The sequence below is a fragment of the Corylus avellana genome, chromosome 8 (genome assembly GCF_965113065.1).
Source record: "Corylus avellana chromosome 8, dhCorAvel1.hap1.2, whole genome shotgun sequence".
NCBI classification, from domain to species: Eukaryota; Viridiplantae; Streptophyta; class Magnoliopsida; order Fagales; family Betulaceae; genus Corylus; species Corylus avellana.
Window position 1 is genome coordinate 6,722,526 of NC_142497.1, and position 23,273 is coordinate 6,745,798.

Genomic DNA, 23,273 nt, shown 5'->3' on the forward strand with positions numbered 1-23,273 from the left:
CATTATCAATGACGACATTTAAATGTCACCACTGATAATGGTCAATAGCCATATATGCATTGCTATTGACCCTTATTAACGATGACTTGTGAATGTTGCCGTTATTGACCCGTTATTATAATGACATATTATGAGAGATAGCTTTTTGGGAAGACGCTATTGACCTTACATATATAATAGAGAAAAATTATTTCTTTTATATTAATTATTAGTTAACTTATTTATTTTTCTATTTTCTATTCTTATTTTGTATAAAAAAAAATATATATTTATTTATTTACTTTTCACAACTAGTTGGGAAGGGGCGTAGAAGGCACATGCTTAATTTTTGGTGTTTGATAATGGTAGATATATCCTTATGTTTGATAATAATATTTGTTTATCGTTATGAACTATTTCTTGAAAATTCAACACCACCTATAAAATTATTTATAACATGAATCTTTGCATAATATAATTTAAATTTTTACTCAAGTTAACCGATAACATAATTACAAGAGAACTAATGATACTGTTTTGAACATACCATCACTAACAAAAAAGGTAGAGGTGAGTATCCTCAAATCCAACGGCTAACTCAAAAATTAAAATAATAATAATAATAATAATAACTTTTAGACACCTAAAATATAAGAAACCAAGTCAATAAGTTGATTAGCTCACCCATACTTAATCAAGAGGCTAGAAACCATACTTAATTGGCTAAGTGACAGAAACCAATCATCTTTATTATCAGTATTCTCTCTTAAAGTTCGAAAAGTAGTGAAGATTACAATATTGTATTTCTAAATGATGAGGAGCTGAAAGTACAAACTTCAATTGTAACAATGTGTAAATGCCGATTTTTCTTTCTTTCTTAATAATGATTTACTTCTCATAGGTATAAATGACAGTTAAGCTTAACACCATCACATAATACTATCAAACTGTTTGACCATAGTTTTCAAACTTATAAATATATACAAATTCTCTAGATCCACTTCATTAATAATCAAAACAAAGAATATGCCAAAAAAAAAATGACACAAGGGAGCCAAAATCCATAGAGAACGTAATCTAACTAATAGCATGGACATTAAAACCATGATTTTCAAATTAAATTACAGTTTTGGGGGACAAATGGAACAAAGAGGAAGATGAGCAATCATCTCCTTGTAGTCGCATTCATCTCTGTGTCAGCTGAACAATGTCATCCAGACAAGCACTTTCCCATGTGTTGAGGACCGCAAACAAAAGAATTGGCATTTACCAACTGATATGAAACAATTATAAACAATGCAAATGATAAGTAGACAAAAGAAAGTAACTCTGCAAGGTAAAAATGCTAAACCTCAAAAAACCAAGAACTCTTGGAACTCTGACTTTCCCTTGTACAATCCACAGATAAGTTGAAAGAGGTGTCTAAAAAATAAATTCTATGGACTTCGACAGACAATAACAAGACATATCAACCTACAAACACCATCAAAAGATATAATATACATTGAATTTCGCAACACAATAACGCTTGGCATGATTAAACCAAAAGTAAATTAACCAGCCTATGGGTGAGGATACAGCCGTCATCAAAAAGTAAATAAATAAAGGATGCATTCCACTACTTCAGGATTTCCATCTGATATCACTACCTCTGAATGCCTCGGTGATGGTTGCAACTTGCAATAACTAAACCAGCTAATCCATAACGCGATCCAAGCGCAATAACTCTTTTATACCTGGAAAAATTAGGGGAAAATGCATATAAATTTGATAGAAATAATACAGATAAATTTTCTAAGGAAGTGCAAGCAACTGATAGAAAATGTACAGAGATTCAGCAGTCACCTATATAAATAACATTTGACACAAAACTCTATTCATTACAAACCTGAACATGTCTGTCTGTGATAAGCAAAAGTAAGCAAGTACATCTTCTGAAGGCCAATGACCTATGCAAGAAATGTTAAAACTACAAGAAAAAGACCAAAAAAATAAAGGCCAGGAGTATCGGTGGATATCTAACGACCAAAATCTTTGTTAGCGTATAAAACACCAAATCATGTGGTGTTAAACAAAAATCCAGGAAAATTTTCATGGTCAAAATTTGTACATTCCTGAGGTTCGGTTTGCCTTGATGGAATGTCATTCCTTGAGAAACTCTTATGCAACAATATTGTTGAGAGCGAAGTTGATAGTTTTATTTGTTTTACTTTCTTTTAATCTCAAATAAAAGAAGAGAAAAATAAGCACCTATCAGATCTCAACCCCCTGTCTAGCAAAATGCATGTTCGGAATTTAAGAGCTTGCAACACTGTAGCAATTGAAGGTTAATGTTGAGAGAGAGAGAGAGAGATAATTGGATAAGTAATATTTAGGTTAGGTCAAGGTCAGCCGCTGGTTGCAATTGAAGGCCATTTATTGCATGGTTTAGATAAAAAATAAATAAAAAAAGAAGGGCAAATTGTGTTTACAAAAAGCATAAGAAATCAAAGTAAATTGGCCCCTCTCAATGAGCCAATCCCTTCTCAAAGGCTCTCACAGCACCCTACTTCGCACAAGTTCAAGTATAACATAGCACCAAGCAGCAGGCCAAGTGGACAACCAAGGTTAAAAAAATAGCATGTTGGGCAAAAAAGACAAACAGAGTTCACAAAAAACATAAGAAATCAAAGTATATTGGCCCTCTCACATGAGCCAATCCCTTCCCATTGGTCAAATTAAAAGGAAAAGAAAAAAAAAAAAAAAAAAATCAACCAAATGGCTCTCACAACATAGAAAAATGAGCAAAACCTGGAAAAAGACTGAACAAAACCCAAAAAAGAAAAAGACAATAGGAAAGAAAACCCGACACAGTTCTACCACATTAATTCCTAAAATAGAGAACTAATCCAAGAAGCAGAATAGAGCACACAATTACCTGTGAGCATGAACATCGGGAATTGAGGAAGTGAGTGCAGAGATTTTTCAGGGGTATTATGGTCACTGGACGTTGCTTTACTTCACTAACATGTTTTGGTTATGGTTTTTCAAGTGGGATCTGCTTCAAAATTTGGCAAACATGAGAAAGGGAAAAAATTTCAATTTGTACCCAAGTTAAGATAATGTTTGGGTAGTTTAACAATTAAATCAGTGCAACTTAGGAAACGGAAAACAATAATGTAGATAACCGAACATTTAATGTTAAAGAAACGGAAAACAGAAATGGAGAAAAACATGTTGGGGCTTACCGTGGGTGACTGCAGAAGAGCAGAGAAGAGCCGAATAGATAATGAGAATACAGGAATTGAACACTCTCTGTCTCGCCCTCCTCTTTCCTGCCCTTTCTCCTCTCAAAACAAAATGGCTCACGTACTTCGAGTCTCCGACTGAAGAGGATGGACAATAACCCATCAATAGATTTTAGAAGAAAGAATTACAATCCAAGAGAAAAATGTGCCTTACAGTGGAGAGACTTTGTGATGAACAGCTGCTTCTCTCTTCAGCAATAGCAAAAGGATGGGAAAAGTACACGCACTGAAGCTACCATGCGACTGCCTCGCTCATATACACACTCTTAATCTATTTTATAAAGTCTCTTCCATAAGGAGGGAAGTTTGATTTGACAAGAGTAAAGAGATGGTTATTGTTTCAACATCAAAGCCCGAGTCCCCAAATTTGGGACATTGCACGCCCACTGCAATGTTCTTATTTGGGGACTCTGGCTTTGATGGCAGAAACAATAACCATAGTGCCCATCACCCACAAATAGCCCAAGAAACACAAGAAGAACGGATGCCAAGAAAGACGTGGATGTTGCAGGCGATGGCAATGGCTGGGGTAGGTACTTGCGTTTGAGGATTAGAATTGATTTACATAAACCACTGGAACGTGGTCGAGCTCTTATCTTGGGGAGAAAATCCATTTGGGTATCTTATCAGTATGAGAAGCTTCCCTTGTTCTGTTTCCATTGCGGCAGGATTTTACATGGTCCCAAAGGGTGTACAAAAAAATCTAATCAACGACAAAATGCGCCAGATGAAGAGAAGAACTGGGGGGTTCGGTTACGGGCGGAGGATCCACGAAAGAAAGGCGGTGGGGACACTAATGGTGGGTTTGCTCCGGGGGCTGGTTTGCACAGCGACGGGGCACATTATTGGCCGGTATACAAGGACATATCCGGTAAATCAGGGAACAATAGCAAACGGAGTCCTAGCTGCGAGGAAGTGGGTAGCGTAGAATCAGAAAATGGTCAGTCGGGGTATGCGCAAGATTTGGGGGATCATGTCTCTGGATTCTTGCAGGAGAAGTTAAAGGGAGTTTGTACGGAAATTTTGGAAGGTGGGGAGATGGTGGGTGGAATGCAAGAAAGCATTTCCCTATTTCTTATGATGGGGGAGCCATGCAGTTGGAAAGTGCAGAAGGAGGGGTGGTCCACGTGTTTAAAAAAACTGATGGGTGTGTCATGCAATTGGAAGGTGCAAAGAGAGGGGTTTGCCAAGTGGATAATAATTCTGATGGGTTTGTCAAGAAGGTGGATGTTGCTACAGATGGGGTTTGCCACATGGATAAAAATATTAAGAATTATATAGAGTCCAAACAGCTGGAAAAAATGGGTCCACATGATGTGGGTCCAATGAAGGGGAAGGTGATCACAAATATATATGGTGTAGAGAAATCTTTGGTTGTTGAGGAAAATGCAGGACTGCGACTGATGGATGTTGAGACTGTAAGTGGGGGATACAAGAGGGAGTGGGCATGAGAAAAATTTGAAATCCTGGAAGCGGAGAGCAAGTAAGGATGGGAGAGATGGGCAAAAGGTAGTGGGTTGTAATATACCTTCTCAGAAAAGGAAGGCAAATCAGCAAAGTGTTGGAACATTGGGCACTAACCAACGGAAAAAGAAGTGCAGTGGTAAAAGGCTGGTGGAGCAGGCAGAATCTATAATGGCGGAGGTTGTGGTGCAGCCCCGCCAATCCCAATGAGCCTCTTGAGCTGGAACTGCCGAGGGCTTGGGAACCTTCGGACAGTTCGGGACCTTTGCCAAATGGTAAAGGAAAAGCAGCCAAGCTTTTTGTTTCTCATGGAGACAATAAGCAATCACAAACGGATGGAAAGATTGAGGGTAAGAATGGGTTATGCGGGTTTATTTGTTGTTGATCCGATAGGGAGAAGTGGAGGTTTAGCACTCTTGTGAAAGGAAGTCGACGAATTGGAGATACAAAATTACTCTCGTCGACACATAAATGCCATTGTAAAGCTGGGTGATGCAAGCTCTCCTTGGAAGCTCACTGGTTTTTATGGTAATCCGAATAATTCGAAGCGGATGGAATCTTTGGCTTTGTTAAAACATCTTTGATTTTTCTCTCATCTACCATGGCTTTGTGTTGGTGATTATAATGAGATAACACATCAGGTGGAAAAATCTAGGGATTCAAGGCGTCGGGAGGGGCAAATGGAGCCATTCAGACAAGCTCTTGAAGAATGTTATTTAGGGGGGGACTTGGGTTTTATGGGACCTAGGGTCACGTGGTCTAATAAGCAACAAGGTGGCTCTTGTATACAAGCACAGCTTGATAGGGCATTGGCAAATACTGAATGGTGTGGGATGTATAATGAGGTGGGAGTTCAAGTTCTAGCTGCCCGATCTTCTGACCATAATCCAATTTTTGTCACCTTCAATATGCAAGCCGAGAGACATAGGCATGGTAAAGGTGGATTTAAGTTTGAGGCTAGCTGGTTGCAAGATATGGAATATGGAAAAATTATTGAGGAGGCTTGGGAGAAGCAGGATAGTGTTGAAGGGGCTATGAGGATAGTACAAGGTAACCTCCAACGATATCAAACAAAGCTGAAGTGGTGGAGTAGGAAAAAATTTGGTAATGCCGAGAAAGTGGTAAAGGAAAAAACCTAAAGAACTTGCTGTTTTGCAACACAGGGGAGAGGGGGAGAATCATTTGGTCATTAAGCAATTACAAGGAGAGATTGAAACACTGCTGGAGCATGAAGACACAAGATGGAAGCAACGCGCTAAGCAAAGCTGGTATCAAAACGGGGATAGGAATACTCCCTTCTTTCATGCATGGGCAAGTCATAAAAGGAGAGTGAATCACATCAAGAGGGTGACAGATGAAAATGGGCTGGAATGGGTGAAAGCACAGAATATTGGTAGAGCTTTTGTTAATTTTTATGAGAAGCTTTTCACTACAGAAGGTGCGGTTGGAATTGATGGGTGTTTAGAAGGGTTGCCACAAAGAGTGACGGCTGAAATGAATTCTTGGTTGCTCCGACCATTTGTGACAGCGGAGATTGACACATCTCCTGGTCAAATGCACCCTCTTAAATCCCCTGGGCCTGATGGATTTGCAGCATGTTTTTACCAACAATCTTGGAGTACAGTGAGAGATGAGGTATGTAAAGCAACTCTTGATTTTTTGAATGGTGGTAATTTTGTTGCTGACATTAATGCTACAAATATTGATTTGATACCTAAGAAAAAGAAGCCCACTCGTTTAACGGAATTCCGTCCAATTAGCCTCTGTAATGTGTCTTATAAGATTATTGCTAAGGTGTTAGCTAATAGACTCAAGAAGGTGTTGGAAGAGATTATATCACCCAATCAAAGTGCATTCATACCCGGAAGATTAATAACTGACAATGTGCTTATTGCTTTTGAGGCACTACATACTATGGATACTAGATTGACAAGTAATCAGGGGTATATGGCCTTAAAATTGGATATAAGTAAGGCGTATGATAGGGTGGAGTGGGATTTCTTAGAAGCAGTTATGAAACAGATTGGGTTTGCAGAACGGTGGGTTCATTTGATTATGACATGTGTACGCACAGTCACGTACTCAGTTTTAGTTAATAGACAGCCATATGGGAAGATTGTCCCCACAAGAGGCTTGAGACAAGGGGATCCACTATCACCATATTTCTTCATACTTTGTGCGGAAGGTTTTAGTACGGCACTTCATCGAGCAGAAAGAGAGAAAGGAATAACAGGCCTCCTCATTACTCGAGGTGGAACATGGTTAAATCACCTCTTTTTTGCAGATGACAGTCTTCTCTTCTGCAAAGCTTTTATTCCTGAATGGATCCAAATCCAACAAGTTTTGGAAGTATATGAAAGGGCTTCAGGGCAAAAGCTTAATAAAGATAAGACTTCATTATTTTTCAGCCGCAACACCAAAGAGGAAACAAAGTGTCATATCTCACATGTAGCAGGGGTGAACTATACTCAACAGTATGAAAAGTATCTAGGGCTGCCAGCTCTCATTGGAAGGTCGCGCATAAGTGCTTTCACAGGAATAAAAGGCCGAATTTGGGATAAAATGCATGGATGGAAGGAAAATTTTTTGTCTCAAGCGGGGAAAGAGGTGTTGTTGAAGGCGGTGGTTCAGGCCATTCCTACATACACAATGAGTGTATTCCAATTACCTAAAACACTTTGCAAAGACATCAACTCTATGATATCTAAGTTTTGGTGGGGCCACAAAGATAATGACCACAAAGTGGCTTGGATGAGTTGGGAGCGAATGGGAAGAGCAAAGGAGCAGGGTGGCTTGGGATATCGTGATCTAGAAAGTTTCAATATGGCACTGTTGGCGAAGCATGGATGGCGACTTTGCAACAACCAGAGTCTCTAGTGGCAAGGATATTCAAAGAAAAATATTATCCTCATGATACTTATATGAGAACACCTTTGGGGAATAGGCCATCCTATGCGTGGAGGAGCATTTGGAATGCCAAATATCATTTGCAAGAAGGTCTGATTTGGTGTGTTGGAGATGGGAGGTCCATTGGTATCTGGGAGGATAAATGGCTGCCCTCAGCTACAACACATTCAGTTCAATCTCCGGTCCGAATTCTTCAGGGGCAAGCTAAGGTTAGCGAACTCATTGATAGAGATACAAATTGGTGGAATTTTCCACTTGTTGAGGAGATATTTAGTGTAGAAGAAGCTGGCCTAATTTGTGCTATGCCGCCTTGTCCAAGGACTCAAAGTGACTGGAGAGTGTGGGGAGGAAGTAAAAATGGTATGTACACGGTAAGGAGTGGCTATCATCTAGCTAAGGAGTTATGCTAGAGGGAAATGGGGGGGAGTTCTACGGTGACTTCTCGGGCAGTTCTTTGGAAGCGAATATGGAAAATATGTGGGCCAAGGGCAATGAAGATGTTCCTCTGGCAGGCTTGCAATAACATTTTGCCTACGAAGGAGAATTTATATAAGCGCAAAATCACAGAGGATTCATTTTGCCCAATATGTAAGCTAAAGGTAGAGACTGTTGGTCATGTTATTTGGAGCTGTTCTTCTGCAAGAGATGTCTGGCTTGAATGTGATAAAAAGCTGCAAAAAAGCACCAGTGATGAAGATGCGTTTTTAAATATTTTTGAACAATTGTTGGAATGGTTGGATAATGAGGGATTGAATTGGCAGCTTGTGTTGCTAGACAACTTTGGATGTGCAGAAACAAGATGATTTTTGAAGGGATTTTCTTATCACTGCCGGTTCTTTTTCAAAAAGCAAAAGATCAGTTGGGGGAGTTTGTAAAGGCTGACCAAACTTTACGGGCCAAAACAGCACAGAATAGGCAACCTGCACGGGATAAATGGCAAGTACCGGATTTGGGAGCTTTAAAGCTTAATTGGGATACTGCTCTTGATATAAGGAAGAAGAGGATGGGGGTGGGGATAGTGGTACGCAATCATGATGGTGAGGTATTGCTAACGAAATGCATGGTGCAGGACCATATAACTGATCCCACAATTGCAGAAGCGATAGCAGCACGGGCATCAGTTGAACTTGTTAGACAGCTGGGTTTTCAATCTGTCATATTTGAGGGGGATTCCTTGGTGGTGGTTAAAGCACTTAGCAGTGAGGATAGATGCTGGTCTCAATTTGGGATGTTGATAGAAGAAACTAAGATCATTCTTCGAAGTTGTGGGTCATGGGAGGTTTGCCATAATAGGAGAGCTGCGAATGAGGTGGCACATAGAATATCTAAGCTAGCACTTACTCTCAATGAAACACATGTCTGGGAGGAGTCTGTTCCTTTATGTATTAGGGAGATTGTAATGGCTGAAAGGCCTCTTTGAGAATTATTATATATGAGTCTCATAAAAATTTTTTTTTAAAAAAAACAGTGTTAGGGAGGTGGGAATTTAAGGAGGGCTGTAATTACTGGCTGTAGTGTGTTAGGGAGGTAGGAATTTAAGGAGGGCTATAATGACTGGTTGGAGACCAACCTTTAAACCTTTGATCTTGGGTTCCTCAAGCACACACTGATCACCAAGCAAACAAAGATGGTCAGTTGAGAATTAAGTCACTCTTACAAGAAACATGACCCATTTTTTAGAAAAGCCTATTAGACAATATATTAAAGTGATATTGTTTACTTATATTTTATATGAGAATTAAGTCACTCTTCCAAGAAACATGACCGATTTTCTAGAAAATTCTACTGGACAATATATTAAAGTGACATTGTACATCACTTACATTTTATATGATTAATTGAAATTAGGTTTGATAACTATCTCAATTCTCCAATAAATATAAGTCTTTTGTATTGTAAAATTATTAATTAAATAAGAGTATAATGTAGCTTTTAAAATGTTAATATGTAAGCGTAAGTTATAGACTGGATAATGTTAAATCTTTATGTTTATTTTATTTTATTCTACTATTGTTTTATATTTTCATTTGATTATATTTTCTTCCAAATCGTTCATGTTTCAACATTACAAAATGGGGGCTTCAGCCGGTCTGGGGTGGTCCGGCCACCCCCTATGGCAAAGATGGATTGTCAGCCACCCTTTATTTTTTTATAATTTTATTTTTTATTTTTTAATCTTAAATAATATTTTATTATTATTTTTTGCTAGTGGGATAGGTGTTCCATTTGTGGCTAAAAAATCCTAGTAATGAACTGGATATTCTCCAGTCCATTTTGGACTGGAGGAGATCCTATTCCAAAGTAGTTAGGAAGAAATTTCTGTCATTTTAAAAAAAATATTTTTAAGACTCATTTTTTGTCATTCTACTAACTTAGGAACCTAAACATTAATTTTTTTAAAACCCAAAGATATTGCATGACACTTGTCACCTATTGAAGTAGGTTGAAAGAAATTTCATCCAAACTAGTTTTGAAGAAATTTCTATCCTTTAAAATTTAGGTGAATCAATATGATATGGCTCTCTCATAATTGCAGCAAAAATTGTTATAGAAAATTGTAAGAGATCTCAATCAAATATAGATGAGTTAAAAAAAAAAAAAAAAAAAAAAATCCTCAATAGCATATATCACATTGGTAATAGTTTTCTTAAAAATAAGGAGAAAAATCACTTTAGACCTGTAAATTACTGAGCGTTTTAAGAAGATCACACAAATTTTAAAAACTCTTAATTTAACCCCAAAAACTTTTTATTTGATTCAATTGACCCATTATGTCAAATTCAACTGTTAACTCCTAACGAAAGTCCATAGAAAGACCAAATTATCCTTCAATTTTCATTTTAAAAAAGAAGAAGGAAAAAAATGGGTCCCAAGGTGACCAAACCGTAGGTCACCTTACTATAAGCATTTGGCTCATTAGCATCAAGATTATTAGCGGCGACTACTAAAAGTTGCATTTAATGGTAGTATATAATCTTAGACGCTAAAGAGAAAAAAATTAACATTAGCGTCGATTTTTGTGTCGATGCTAATAAGTCACTGCTAGTCCTTCATAGGTTAGGTTGTAAAACTGAAAACTATTAGCGACTCAACTGTCGCCATTGATAATGGTCAATAGCCATATAAGCACTAGTTGCTACAGACCATTATTAGCGACGACTTGTGAATGTCGTCGCTATTGACCCCTTATTAGCGGCGACACAAATGGGTTGCCTTCATATAAAAATTAAAATTAAAAAGACATCTTAATGACATATTATGAGAGGTTGCTTTTTGGGGTGACGCTACTGACCTTACATATATAATAGAGAAAAATTATTTCTTTTATATTAATTATTAGTTAAGTTATTTATTTTTCTATTTTCTATTCTTATTTTGTATATAAAAATATTTATTTATTTATTTATTTTTCACAATGTCCATAGACGGTAGACCTCAAGAACATTTTGGGTTTTGGTGCTTGCTTGAAACTTTTCCCACCAAAATTTTCAGTAACTCATTTTATACTAATTTTCAACCTAAATTTATCTCTTCTCTCTCGGTTCTCCAAAGCCGAAACAAACAAAGCGACACCTCCCTCCGTCCCTCCCTCCCTCCCACCCATTGTTTAATCTGTCAGTACTTGTGAGTTCTTTCTTCGAATTGTCTGATTATAATTTCACAGGAGATTTCCTACATGATTTTATTGAATCACAGCTCATAAAATGTGATTGATTTGTATTTTTCTGAAATTTATTTATTAGTTTCGTCCATTTCGGTTATAATCCAGTTTTTTGTTTCTGTTAAATTTTTTACGCAAATCACAGAGAAGCATCGCCAAAGAACAAATTAATCGCAGATTAGAATTCATTCAGTATCTGTGAATCTGGTAATTCCATTTCCATTAACTGTCAGGTCTGATACTATTTTGGAGCTTGCCTTTCGAAGCTTTGTTCTCAACGAATGCCGTCTGTATCTCTAAAAAAGGTATTTTGGGCTCCTCATCCTCGGTTTTTATGTTTTTTGGGTGTAATATTGCATTAGATGACTATATCCATTTTGTCTTTAAAAGTAAAACAACCATTGAATTTTTTTTTTATGCTTAATGATCATTAATGCACTTAATGGGGGCAAGAATTTGATCCCAAGCAATTTGACTACTGCAACTTATTTTTGTCATAAATCTATTACTTTTCATCTAGTTTGAAAATTTTCTATTTTGCTTCTTATGAGGAAGAACATACATTTCACAATTAAGACAAAAAGTTTTTTTTTTTTTTTTTTTTTTTTAAAAAAAAAAAATTCCTTGATCCTTTCAACAAAAGTCAGTAAATAATTTAAACATATTGATTTTTAGTGTCTTAAAAAGTAAGTGATGTATAACATTTTACAATTAAAAGGAGATTAGTGTCCAATTCAAAGTAACCAAAAATGTATAATTTTATAAAAACTCAATAAAATTTTTTTATTAAAAAAAAAAAAAAACACAACATGATTGGTGGCTCTCTTGTTTTAGGGTCAGACTTGACATTCATTCGTACTCCAGTTTTGATAGTTTGCTTGTTTCTTTGCAACTTTCGAACGATGTCATTCAGTCTCCATATTTTTCTTCCTAAAATCGAAACACATCGTTCCATATATTGGCAATCTGGCTCTTTAGGGTGAGGCGAGAGGTGAGAAATTGAGAGAAAGAGAGAGAGAGAGAGAGAGAGAGAGAGAGATGGACTACAAGCTAATAGCATTGAAGCTGCTGTGCGCTCAGCTAAAGGACGCGACGGAAACGGTGTCGTAGAACTCCATGACTCTCGGTGGCATCCTCTTCCAACACGCCTGGTTATAGATTCTCTCTTTCTCTCTCTTGTTTTCCCAAAATACCATTCCCCTTTTCCCTCCCATTTGATTATGCGATTCTCTATTCTCTATCAATTTCTGTATCTCAGGGCGTTTTGGTCTCGGCCCCCAATGAAAACGACAACATAGAAGTGCCGTTGCTTCTAGACGATGGCACTGGCGTCTTCAAACTCTCCCTCTCCCCCGCCAACTTTTGTCTACATATTATAGCATTTCCAAGAAATAGCTGCGAAATTTGATAGTTTTTCTCACCCTCTCTATGTTTCTTTGTACTACAGGGATGTATGTGATGGTTATTCGAGGATACAGTGCAGGTGCAGTTGAGCCTCCAGTGATCAAGGTATGCTCATTGTTGGTTGAAAACAATTGTAATTTGTAGAATAGTGAGAGCAAAATTTTGAACATAATTTTCACATTGCAAATATTTGGGCATTGTGTATTTGATATCAGGTTCCCAAGATTGTTGATCTTTCAACGATCCCGGATCAAGAGGCGATGTGGTATCTTGAAATTATGGAGGCATACAAACTGTTCTACAGCCCCCTAATTGAAGAAGTTGTATGATTCTGTCAGACCATCTCTCAGAGAGAGTAAGAATTTCAGCAAAGATTGATGCTTTTTGGTCAATCACTAAGAAGTCATCATAAATGAGGATTGTGAAACATTTGGGATATTTCACTTCATTTATAATTTGACATGTAGAATTCTCTTAATACTCAAAGGCTAAAGCTGTGTCAGTTTCCAAGAGTTCTAATACAAATTTAGGTAGAATTTACACTTAAACTGGCTTATAAGGGAAGAGTGTCAAAAAGTTTATATATACATAATTAAGATTAAATTTAACTCATGTGGAACACCAGGATCGGAATCGCTCCCACCATGACTTAATCACAAGTTCGTAATCTCTTCGATCCCATGTTATCAAATGATACATACTTCTAGGTAAAATTTTACCTTTAAAAATTAGCTTATAAGAGAAAGATGTTCAATAGCATATACGCATAGTTAAAATTAAACTTACTCCATGTGAAATACTAGTATCGTAACAAGTTCAAAAGCCAAATAAAGGGATTGCAAAAAAAAAGTCTTTTTATTTTGTATTTTTGGTAATCCCCCATTCTGCCTTTCTAAATTTATAGTCTCTATTACAATGAAACAGCAAACATGACAGACTTAATTCTCACTCATTTCCTTTTCACAATGTTCTAATGTTCTGTGGTTTGGCAACAAGAAAGTGTCAAAAGTGCAGAGTCGATTCAAGGTACAAAAAAAGCTCAAAATGATATCTGCTTTTCAAGCATTCCATCCCCACAACCTAGTGTATTGCATTAAGCAGCCAAATGTTTTGGATAACATGCATGTGGTCGCTTAAAAGATCCACTTGACTTCTACTTGCAAAACTAACAATGTCAAAGTGAGGCCGAGGCCGAGGCCAATCATCATTTTCATGTACGAGGCACAAATTCAATCTCTTGCAATCTTGTCCTGACAGCTAAATTTCGATGTTCCTAGCAGGATTCAGAAAAAAATGTATTCCTCCTTGCAATATTCTTTACAGGAATTTTCTTTGCTGTGATTGCACGGGGCTATACATCTAAAAAGTAGGACATGGCAATACGAAAAAATTTCATTCCTTGAAGGACTATGCAGCATTAAATCTGTATCAAGGATTAGCACTCATGAATGATGTATTCATAAAATATGTATAAAAATAAGTTTAATTGATGTCATATTGACAAATGAAATGGACAAAGGCAAGTAGCAATGTGTTGGTATCCAGTCATGCCAATAGACGTATCAGAAAACACAGAGTAGCAAGAACATGATCAGGGCTGTAAACTTGCAGAGCTGTTTTCAGATTAGTTTCTCGGATTTTACAGCAAGCAGGCCTCAAGGCAATGAGATATTCAGCCTAAAGTTTATGTCCTAATTGGTTGGAAACAAAAGAGATGGGATGAATCAACAAATATTGTAATTCAAAGGGTTTTGTTTGACAATTTTTAAGGCGGTGCTTTTTGTTTGTAAGTTAAGATGTGATGAAAGGTAAAAGTACTTTTGGGTGTTTTGTATTTTGAGTCGATTGTTATTATTATTATTTGGCTAAAAAGCAAAAAAATTACCCTAAAAATCGTTGCCAAACGAATCTTTTTCATTGCATTGAGAACAGCGAGTTCTATGTTAACTAACTATAAAAGCCAAAAATCAATAAACCACATAGTTGCTAGGGCACCAAGTCCCTCTCGTTCTACTTAAACCTAACAGACTTAAGATCCTTTTTTATTAATAAAAAATGACATATTTTTAAGAAAAGCACACTAAACTTAGCCAATTACAAGAAAATAAAACAGTAGAAGTAAAATCCAATTAGCTGATCAAAATGTAGAATAAAGAAAAGTCCTAAAATAATCCTAACTAAATTTTGATAAAAACATAAAAAGAAGCTTTAATTTGAAACTAGCTCTAGCAAATCAACCCATTGATCTCTCCCCTTCCTCCTCATTTAAGTTTCATTTCCATTTTAATTGCATGACCAAATGACGTAGCATTACTCAAAACTAGGGGATCCATCAGATAGAAAATGAACTTCATGTGCTGCCCACGGCCACGGGTGCCATGGCAACTTTGTCTTTGTGTTTATTGGATTTTCCACTTCACATTAAAATTACATAAAGCTGACATGTAATAATCAAACAAGATAGTTATTCAAGTAAAAACTTTGTTAAGGCTCTACGATTGGCAGAAAAAAAAAATCGGTATTCAAAGAAATACAAGATGTTGTTCCACTTGAAGCATTGCAACAAATAAGATCAAGTAGAAAGAGAGAAAACCAGCTTACTCAGAATATTTACGACAGCAATCAAGCAATCTATTCACATTGACATTATCTTCGTTAAGCTCACTTGCCATGTTAGTCACTTCAGCAGAGTCGTTTGAAGCAGTCCATTGGGTTAAAATACAGATCATCCTTCCAAGCTGTCACAAGGGTTAAGGGAAACAATAATATTGAAAGACAAGGCAATTTCAGTAAGTATAAGCCAAGGCAGTTGATAGAAGAAACCATATGAGCCTAACCAAGGTACTGAAAGTTCCTAGATCCAAATATGTCATTGTCCCTGCAAGGATACGGCTGTACTTATAGCATTTGATTTTGTGCAATAAGTGGTCAAGCCCTCCTTATGCCCTTTGCTGGAGTCATCTAGTTGATGGTCGAGAAGATCATCTTCAATCAGATCAGATTTGCTTACAAGAACTGAAACATACTGAGAGAGACTTGATTGACTCATCTCATTTTTCTGAACATGAAATAGCAACCGTGCAATGATGCTCCAGAGTGCACTCTGGGCTTCTAGATCATCCGAAGCAAAAGGAAATATTTCAAGCAGCCCCCGTAAGAAGGGCAAATCTGGATGGATCTAAAAAGTCGCTTTTAATTCTAATAGAAGATAGAAAAATTAAAAAAAAAATTAAAAATTAAAAATTAAAAAATTAAAAAAAAAAAAAAAAAAAAATGGTATGCAAAGATGATGGCTTTAGGAAAAAATTTGCAGATAAGAAACATCAATAATTTACCCTGTGAGATCTCTGAAGATAAATCAGATACATCAGAAATAATATTTGCAATTAGAAATGCAGCAGTAACACAAAAGCTGGCAACCAGCAGAAGAGATATCAATCAACTCAAAGAGCCCATTACAAAATATTCACAGGTTCTACTGATGCACAGTTTTCTTATGACGAGGATCTTTTTTTTTTTTTTTTGCTAGAGGCTAATAGTTAGTCACTTCAATTTATACAATGCTTACAGTATCCAATAAATTTCTTTAGTAGTAAGAGCAGACAACTTCAAAGTTCAAAAGATATAGAATAGTCAAGAATCAAACATTCAGCAAACTACCAATTATCAAAACATTATCTGGAAAGGGTAAAATAAACAGTACTACCAAAAATTACATTTACCCAATATCTATATAATATACCAGTATTTTACGATTTTCAGCAAGCTAAAATGAACCTCAACTTTGTCAAGGAGTTTGACCATGTCACAAGCCAGTCTAAAAAGTTCCTTATTAAATAGATTTCTTGAGAATAACCATCTATAGCGAAAGAGCTTCAATTGCGCGAAGGACTACATCAAAAATTGGGTACCTGAAATTGTATGAAAATGAAGAACAAATGCAGGAAAGAAATTACTATCCAAAAATACAAACATTATAATACTTGCAACTAGTCATCAGTGTGTTTGGGATGAGGGGACTGCATATGCCCAGGTACTACTCAGGTGCTTAAAAATCTCCAAACACCTCATTAGCCAAAAGAAAAAGAAAAAAGAAAGAAAAAAATCGCTGTAATTTATCTCAATAAAAGCATTAGGAGGCAATATAAACCTCGTATGGCCATAAATTGCAAAATTGCAAAGTTGAGTAATTAACAATTTTCTTGGGTTATAAAAATTGTGTAAGATAGATTAGTAACTCCTTCAAAAAAAAGCTAAATTATCTTTGTAAATAATCATAAAACTGTATATGATACAAAGACTAAAGCATTAAATGGCCGATGTCCACCTACCAGCCACTATAAGAGACTTTACCTCTTAATAGGATTTTTAAACAAAAACTGCTAAACAAGTACATTGAAAATTCAGAAATTCAAAACAATAACACATCATATATACTGTGCTTGAGTTACCGAATATAGGTTATGTAACATAGTTTTAGGCCATTGATTGTTGGGCATGTGCCAGAAATTCCATGGCCAGCCCACCTTTCAAACATGGGCCCCAGTGATGCATATTGATTAGTCCAGCCCCCATGGCACATTCAAATTATTCACAACAATGGCCAACTCAGCCAGATCACTTGATTCTCTTTATAGAAATGTAAATAGCAAATTGAACAGAGACACCAAATCTTACTAACAGCAGTTCATATAGGAGCCATTATTTAGTCATGGATCTATAGGTCCCTAGTTATATTCCTTAACAGCAATGAAACACAGGAACAGTAAACAATGGCAAGGAAAACTAGCAAGATACTGTTAGCTTGCTTAGACTCATAAGTTACAGGCAGCGAGCTATACTTAAATCATGTGGACTAAATGTATTGCTGGTATTTGGTGAATAAGATTCATGTAGGACATGACTATTATTTTGTTCTACTAGACTATAAGGTGCTTAATTGCTAAAAGATAGCAAATTACAATAGTAGCAATACTTAAAAGAAATTGCAAATACAATGAGATAATTGCTTGACTAAACCATTGCAAGCTACAAATATATCAGTTGTCATTGAAAAAATAAATAAATAAATAAAAAGGGAACCTTGATCTACCAAATATACATTGTCACCCATTTGAATACAGAGTGAAGCTGTACCTTTCGGCTATTCTTTCACTCATTAATTTGCTCATCTCAAAAGTCAAGAGATTAATCAATAAACTTGGTAATCCCAGCTTCATCAAAGGTGGAAGAAGAACATGCACAACTTTTGGCTTACTTTCAATGATGGCTAACAATAGTCCAACACTCTGTTCAAAAAAGAAAACCTCTTGAGCCAGTGAAAATAAATGTAAAATTTCAGTTGAATTTTTTTTTTTTTTTTTAAGAAGGAAAATTTATTAGAAGCGCAAGGAGGCACAACTCAAAATACACATGAAGTATACAAGAAAAATGCCCAGCAAGATCAGGAACAGGGGGAAAGAGAACAAATGTCTACAAACTTAGAGAGGCCTAAAAGAAAAAGCATTAACAGAGATCTACTCAATGAGAGGTTTCAGGAAACAAAGCTGTATATCCAAGCTCGTCTTCTCACATTCCTTTCTTTCTCGATGCACCACATTAAACAGGAGAGGATTACATTCCAAATAACATTAAGATACTTTTGACTAAACCTTCTTTTCCAGCACACCAAGAGCTTCGCCACCTGTCTCGGCTCCAAACATCCTAAAGACCAATTTCCACAAGTCTCACAATATCACAACGAAGAATTCATGTTGAATTATTTATAACTCCTTGAAAAAGCGTGGACTTACCATTGTGTGTTTTAGCAATATTTAGTCCCTAAATCATCAAACCAAAAGCAATGAGAAGGGAGTTATTGATGATTATATGAGGCCCTCAAATATAGAGTTCTGATCAACCCAAAAATTAAGTTTAGAAAGTTAGGTTTTATAACAATCCTAGAGAAGGCTTTCGTATTTTTTTTTTGATAAGTCGGCTTTCATATGTAACATGGCTGAATTTATATGGTATTTAAAATTCCTTGAGATTTGCAAGTAACATTGTTGTAATCATATCTAATGGGACATGATATGGACTGACATGCATATATTTCAACAATTATTTAAATTAATTAACTTTAATAAAGACACAAGTGTTCAAAAATGTTAAATTTTTTGGGAAACTTCACTTTCGGCCCCCTGAACTTCCACCCAATTTTATAAACTCCCATAAACTTTAAAATCTCTCATTTTGGACCCCTGAACTTTCAATTACTCTCAATTAGAACCCTTCCGTCAATTTTAACCGTTAAAAATACAAAAAAAAAAGACCAAAATGTCCTTGATTTTCCATTTTTTTTAAATAAAAAAACATTTTGGAAGTTAGAATTTTATACAAAAGTCAGGGGTATAAACGTCATATCCAGAACTATTGTAATGAAAGACTATTGTAATGAAAATATGGAGGTTCAGCTCGCCTGGCCCAAAGGACCACTAGCCCAAACACAAGCACCGTCCCAAAAGAACTAGCAAGCACACCAAAACTCAACATTGCATGAAGCACACATTAGGAATGGAAACTTCATATCCAGCAACCATCCTCTATGAAATGCGATGTATGCACCCACTTAGGAAATACGATTCACTAGTGAAAAGCGGATCAAAATCACCAGCACTGGCGGAGGTCAAATTAATGGCCGTCGGGCAACAATTGCCTTTTGAAGGCACACGACATAAACGATACCTCGTCTATATAATGTCAGTAGGAGGGTAAACCAGGTATGTTATTATCCCGTAATCTTCATCTCTCTCTCATTTTAACCAAATAAGTCATTATTCCCAGATCTTCATCTTTCTCTCTCATTTGCACCCTATGCCTTTACTGACTTAAGCATCGAATGTGGTGTCGTTGCTCCCCTCCCTTCTTCCCGTAGGGCTGCTCTAACGTTTGGTTATCTTGTTGGAATCCCAGATTAAGGGCTTGGCATGCAGTGGCGGAGAGAAGTGGGGGCGACATGGGGGCGGTGGCCCCTGATAAGTATTTTTCTGGCATGAATTGTTACCACCCCAGGTAACAAAATTTCGTTAAAAAATAAAAAACTAATTAAAAAAAAAATTTAATGTTTATTTATCAATATTTGGCATTTTCTTGTCATAATCCAAATACCCAACCGAGTAAGTTGAGAGTACAGTTTATAATTAAAGCCATTAATGCCTTAATTTATCTTGGTTATACTTTAAGCTTTTTAATTGAGATATATCTCTCAATTTCATCATTTTGTTTATCTTATTCTAAAACAATATTATTATTTTTTATTTTTTGTTTGGTGTGTTTTATATACTTTGGGGTTTTGTCAAGCATCAATGAGTTTCAGAATATTATTGCCAATCTTAGATTTGTTCTTTTTATTAATTCATTTTAGGTTACTAGCTATTGGAATAAACTAATAATTTTATTATAATATCATTAGAGTATGAGAAGTAAACAATTATAAAAACAATACTTCGTAACAAAATGGAAGATGAATTTTTTGAAGATAATTTACTTGTCTACATTGAAAGGAAAATTCCTGAAAGCTTCAATTTAGATTTGATACTTGATGATTTTGTTTCTCTAAGACCACATAAAACGCAATTTTACGCACTTTGTATTTTGTATTTTCCTTTACTTTTGTACTAGTGCCTACATGGTAACTAATATATCAATTTAGCATATAAATATGCCTTTTGTGATACATATAGTGTGGCATAATTTCTTTTTTTGATTGTATTTACCATATTATAATAAAAATATAATATATAAAGAAAAAAAAAATTATTTTACCATTATATCTTATTATTTTATTGACGCCCCTACTAGAATGAACTCCTGGATCCGCCACTGTTGGCATGGATGATTACTGGTTGATTTTCTGCATCAATAAAAATAAAAATATTATAAATAAATCCAAATGTTTTAGGAGTAGTAGTCCCACTGCCACAAGTATAGGTTTTAATGTAAGTTCACAAACAAGTAGAATTTTGTTCATGAAAATATTAGAATATAAAATGACAAAATTTTATTAAATACTCATGTGTATCTCCATATGTTATTAAAAAAAATGACACATGTCTTTTTTATAGATTAGGTTGAAGGAAATTTCTCCAACCTAATTTGGAGGAAAATTCTGTCCAATATAAAATTAAATTGTCAAAATTATTTAAAAAATTAGGTTACTTTTTTTATTAAAAAAAAAAAAAATCAAGAGAGATTGGCAACAGACAACAATTTGTTTATTGGAGAATTCTTCTAATTCAGTCTATACATTTGTCATGTGTTTCTTAAGAAAAACACGTAACTTTTTAATTAACATGTGATAAACACATAATGTTTTAATATAAGTACTATATGTTGAACAAGACATATGACAATCTTTAATAGGATTTTTAAACAAAAATTGCTAAACAAGTACATTTGAAAATTCAGAAATTCAAAACAATAACACATCATATATACTGTGCTTGAGTTACCGAATATAGGTTATGTAACATAGTTTTAGGCCATTGATTGTTAGGCACGTGCCAGAAATTCCATGGCCAGCCAACCTTTCAAACATGGGCCCCAGTGATGCATATTGCCTAGTCCAGCCCCCATGGCACATTCAAATTATTCACAACAATGGCCAACTCAGCCAGATCACTTGACTCTCTTTATAGAAATGTAAATAGCAAATTGAACAAAGACACCAAATCTTACTAACAGCAGTTCATATAGGAGCCATTATTTAGTCATGGATCTATAGGTCCCTAGTTATATTCCTTAACAGCAATGAAACACAGGAACAGTAAACAATGGCAAGGAAAACTAGCAAGATACGGTTTGCTTTCTTAGACTCATAAGTTACAGGCAGAGAGCCATACTTAAATCATGTGGACTAAATGTATTGCTGGTATTTGGTGAATAAGATTCATGTAGGACATGATTATTATTTTGTTCTACTAGACTATAAGGTGCTTAATTGCTAAAAGATAGCAAATTACAATAGTAGCAATACTTAAAAGAAATTGCAAATACAATGAGATAATTGCTTGACTAAACCATTGCAAGCTACAAATATATCAGTTGTCATTAAAAAAAAAAAAAAAAAAAAAAAAAAAAAAGGGAAGCTTGATCTACCAAGTATACGTTGTCACCCATTTGAATACAAAGTGAAGCTGTACCTTTCAGGAATTCTTTCACTCATTAATTTGCTCATCTCAAAAGTCAAGAGATTAAATAAACTTGGTAATCCCAGCATCATCAAAGGTGGAAGAAGAACATGCACAAGTTTTGGCTGACTTTCAATGATGGCTAACAATAGTCCAACACTCTGTTCAAAAAAGAAAACCTCTTCAGCCAGTGAAAATTAATTTAAGGAAAAATTACACTTTACCCTCCAAAATTTGGGGCGATTTTCAATTTGACCACCAATGTTTCAATTTTTGCAATGCACCCCCCCCCCCCCCCCAAAACTTGCAAATTTTTTTCAATTCGACCAATTTCATCCAAAATTCACATATTGCCCCTAATTTATTTATTTTTATTTTTTCTAAAAAATTAAAAAAAAAAATATTCAGGGTGGCTCTTTGGCCATCTGGCCATTTTTGCAACCCCCAATTTTTTTTTTTTTTTAACTGCTTTGGGATAACCGCTTTTTTCTAACCGTTTTTTGGACTTTTTTTTGGGCCTTTTTTTGGGTTTTTTTTTTTTGGGCTGGTTTTGGACCGGTTTTGGGCTCACTTTAAACATTTTTTTTACTCATTTTAAACCTTTTTTTTTTGTTTTTGGTTTCCCTTTTCATGGCCATTTTAGCATTAAAAATTGCTATATAAAAAATTGGCCACCTTCTACAAATCTACACATCATATAATATACAAATAAAATTACAACAAAATCATCACTTCACTTGTAGTCTTATACATAAACTCAAATAAGTTCATAAACTCACAAGCAACCAAAAAAACCAACATGGTTGAACTTGAAGCTTGAGGCCAATTTCAATCAACCAAAAAAAGTTCATAAACTCACGACTTATATATATATATATATATATATATATATATATATATATATATATATATATATATATATATATATATAACGGTTAGCGGATTTCCAAAACCCACTAACCGCTAGTTTTTACTGACCGCTTTCAAAGCGGTTAGGCGATTAGCGGTTAGCTGTTAACGGTTATAGCGGTTGCAGTTAGGCGGTTTTAAATTTCACCCCTACCATCAGCCCAAACACAAACACCGTCCCAAAAGGACTAGCAAGCTCACCAAAACTCAACATTGCATGAAGCACACATCAGGAATGGAAACGTCATATCCAGCAACCATCCTCTATGAAATGCGATGTATGCATCCACTTTGGAAATACGATTCACTAGAGAAAAGTGGATCAAAATCACCAGCACTGGTGGAGGTCAAATTAATGGCCGTCGGGCAACAATTGCCTTTTGAAAGCACACGACATAAACGATACCTCGCCTATATAATGTCAGTAGGAGGCTAAACCAGGTATGTTATTATCCCGTAATCTTCATCTCTCTCTCATTTTAACCAAATATGTCA

General features: G+C 35.6%; 1 protein-coding gene, 1 long non-coding RNA gene and 1 pseudogene across 2 annotated transcripts in view; 1 reads left to right on the plus strand and 2 right to left on the minus strand.

Moving 5' to 3' along the window:
- Positions 1-23,273, minus strand: part of LOC132163355 (uncharacterized) — a 56,513-nt gene that overhangs the window by 14,434 nt on the left and 18,806 nt on the right. The window lies entirely within an intron of this gene.
- Positions 1,877-3,540, minus strand: LOC132164502 (uncharacterized). Its single transcript, XR_009438385.2, has 4 exons — positions 3,421-3,540; positions 3,207-3,344; positions 2,897-3,016; positions 1,877-1,928 (listed from the first exon to the last, which is right to left on the minus strand). It is a non-coding gene; the product is annotated as an uncharacterized LOC132164502 (long non-coding RNA).
- On the plus strand, positions 12,337-13,031 carry LOC132162822 (uncharacterized; annotated as a pseudogene).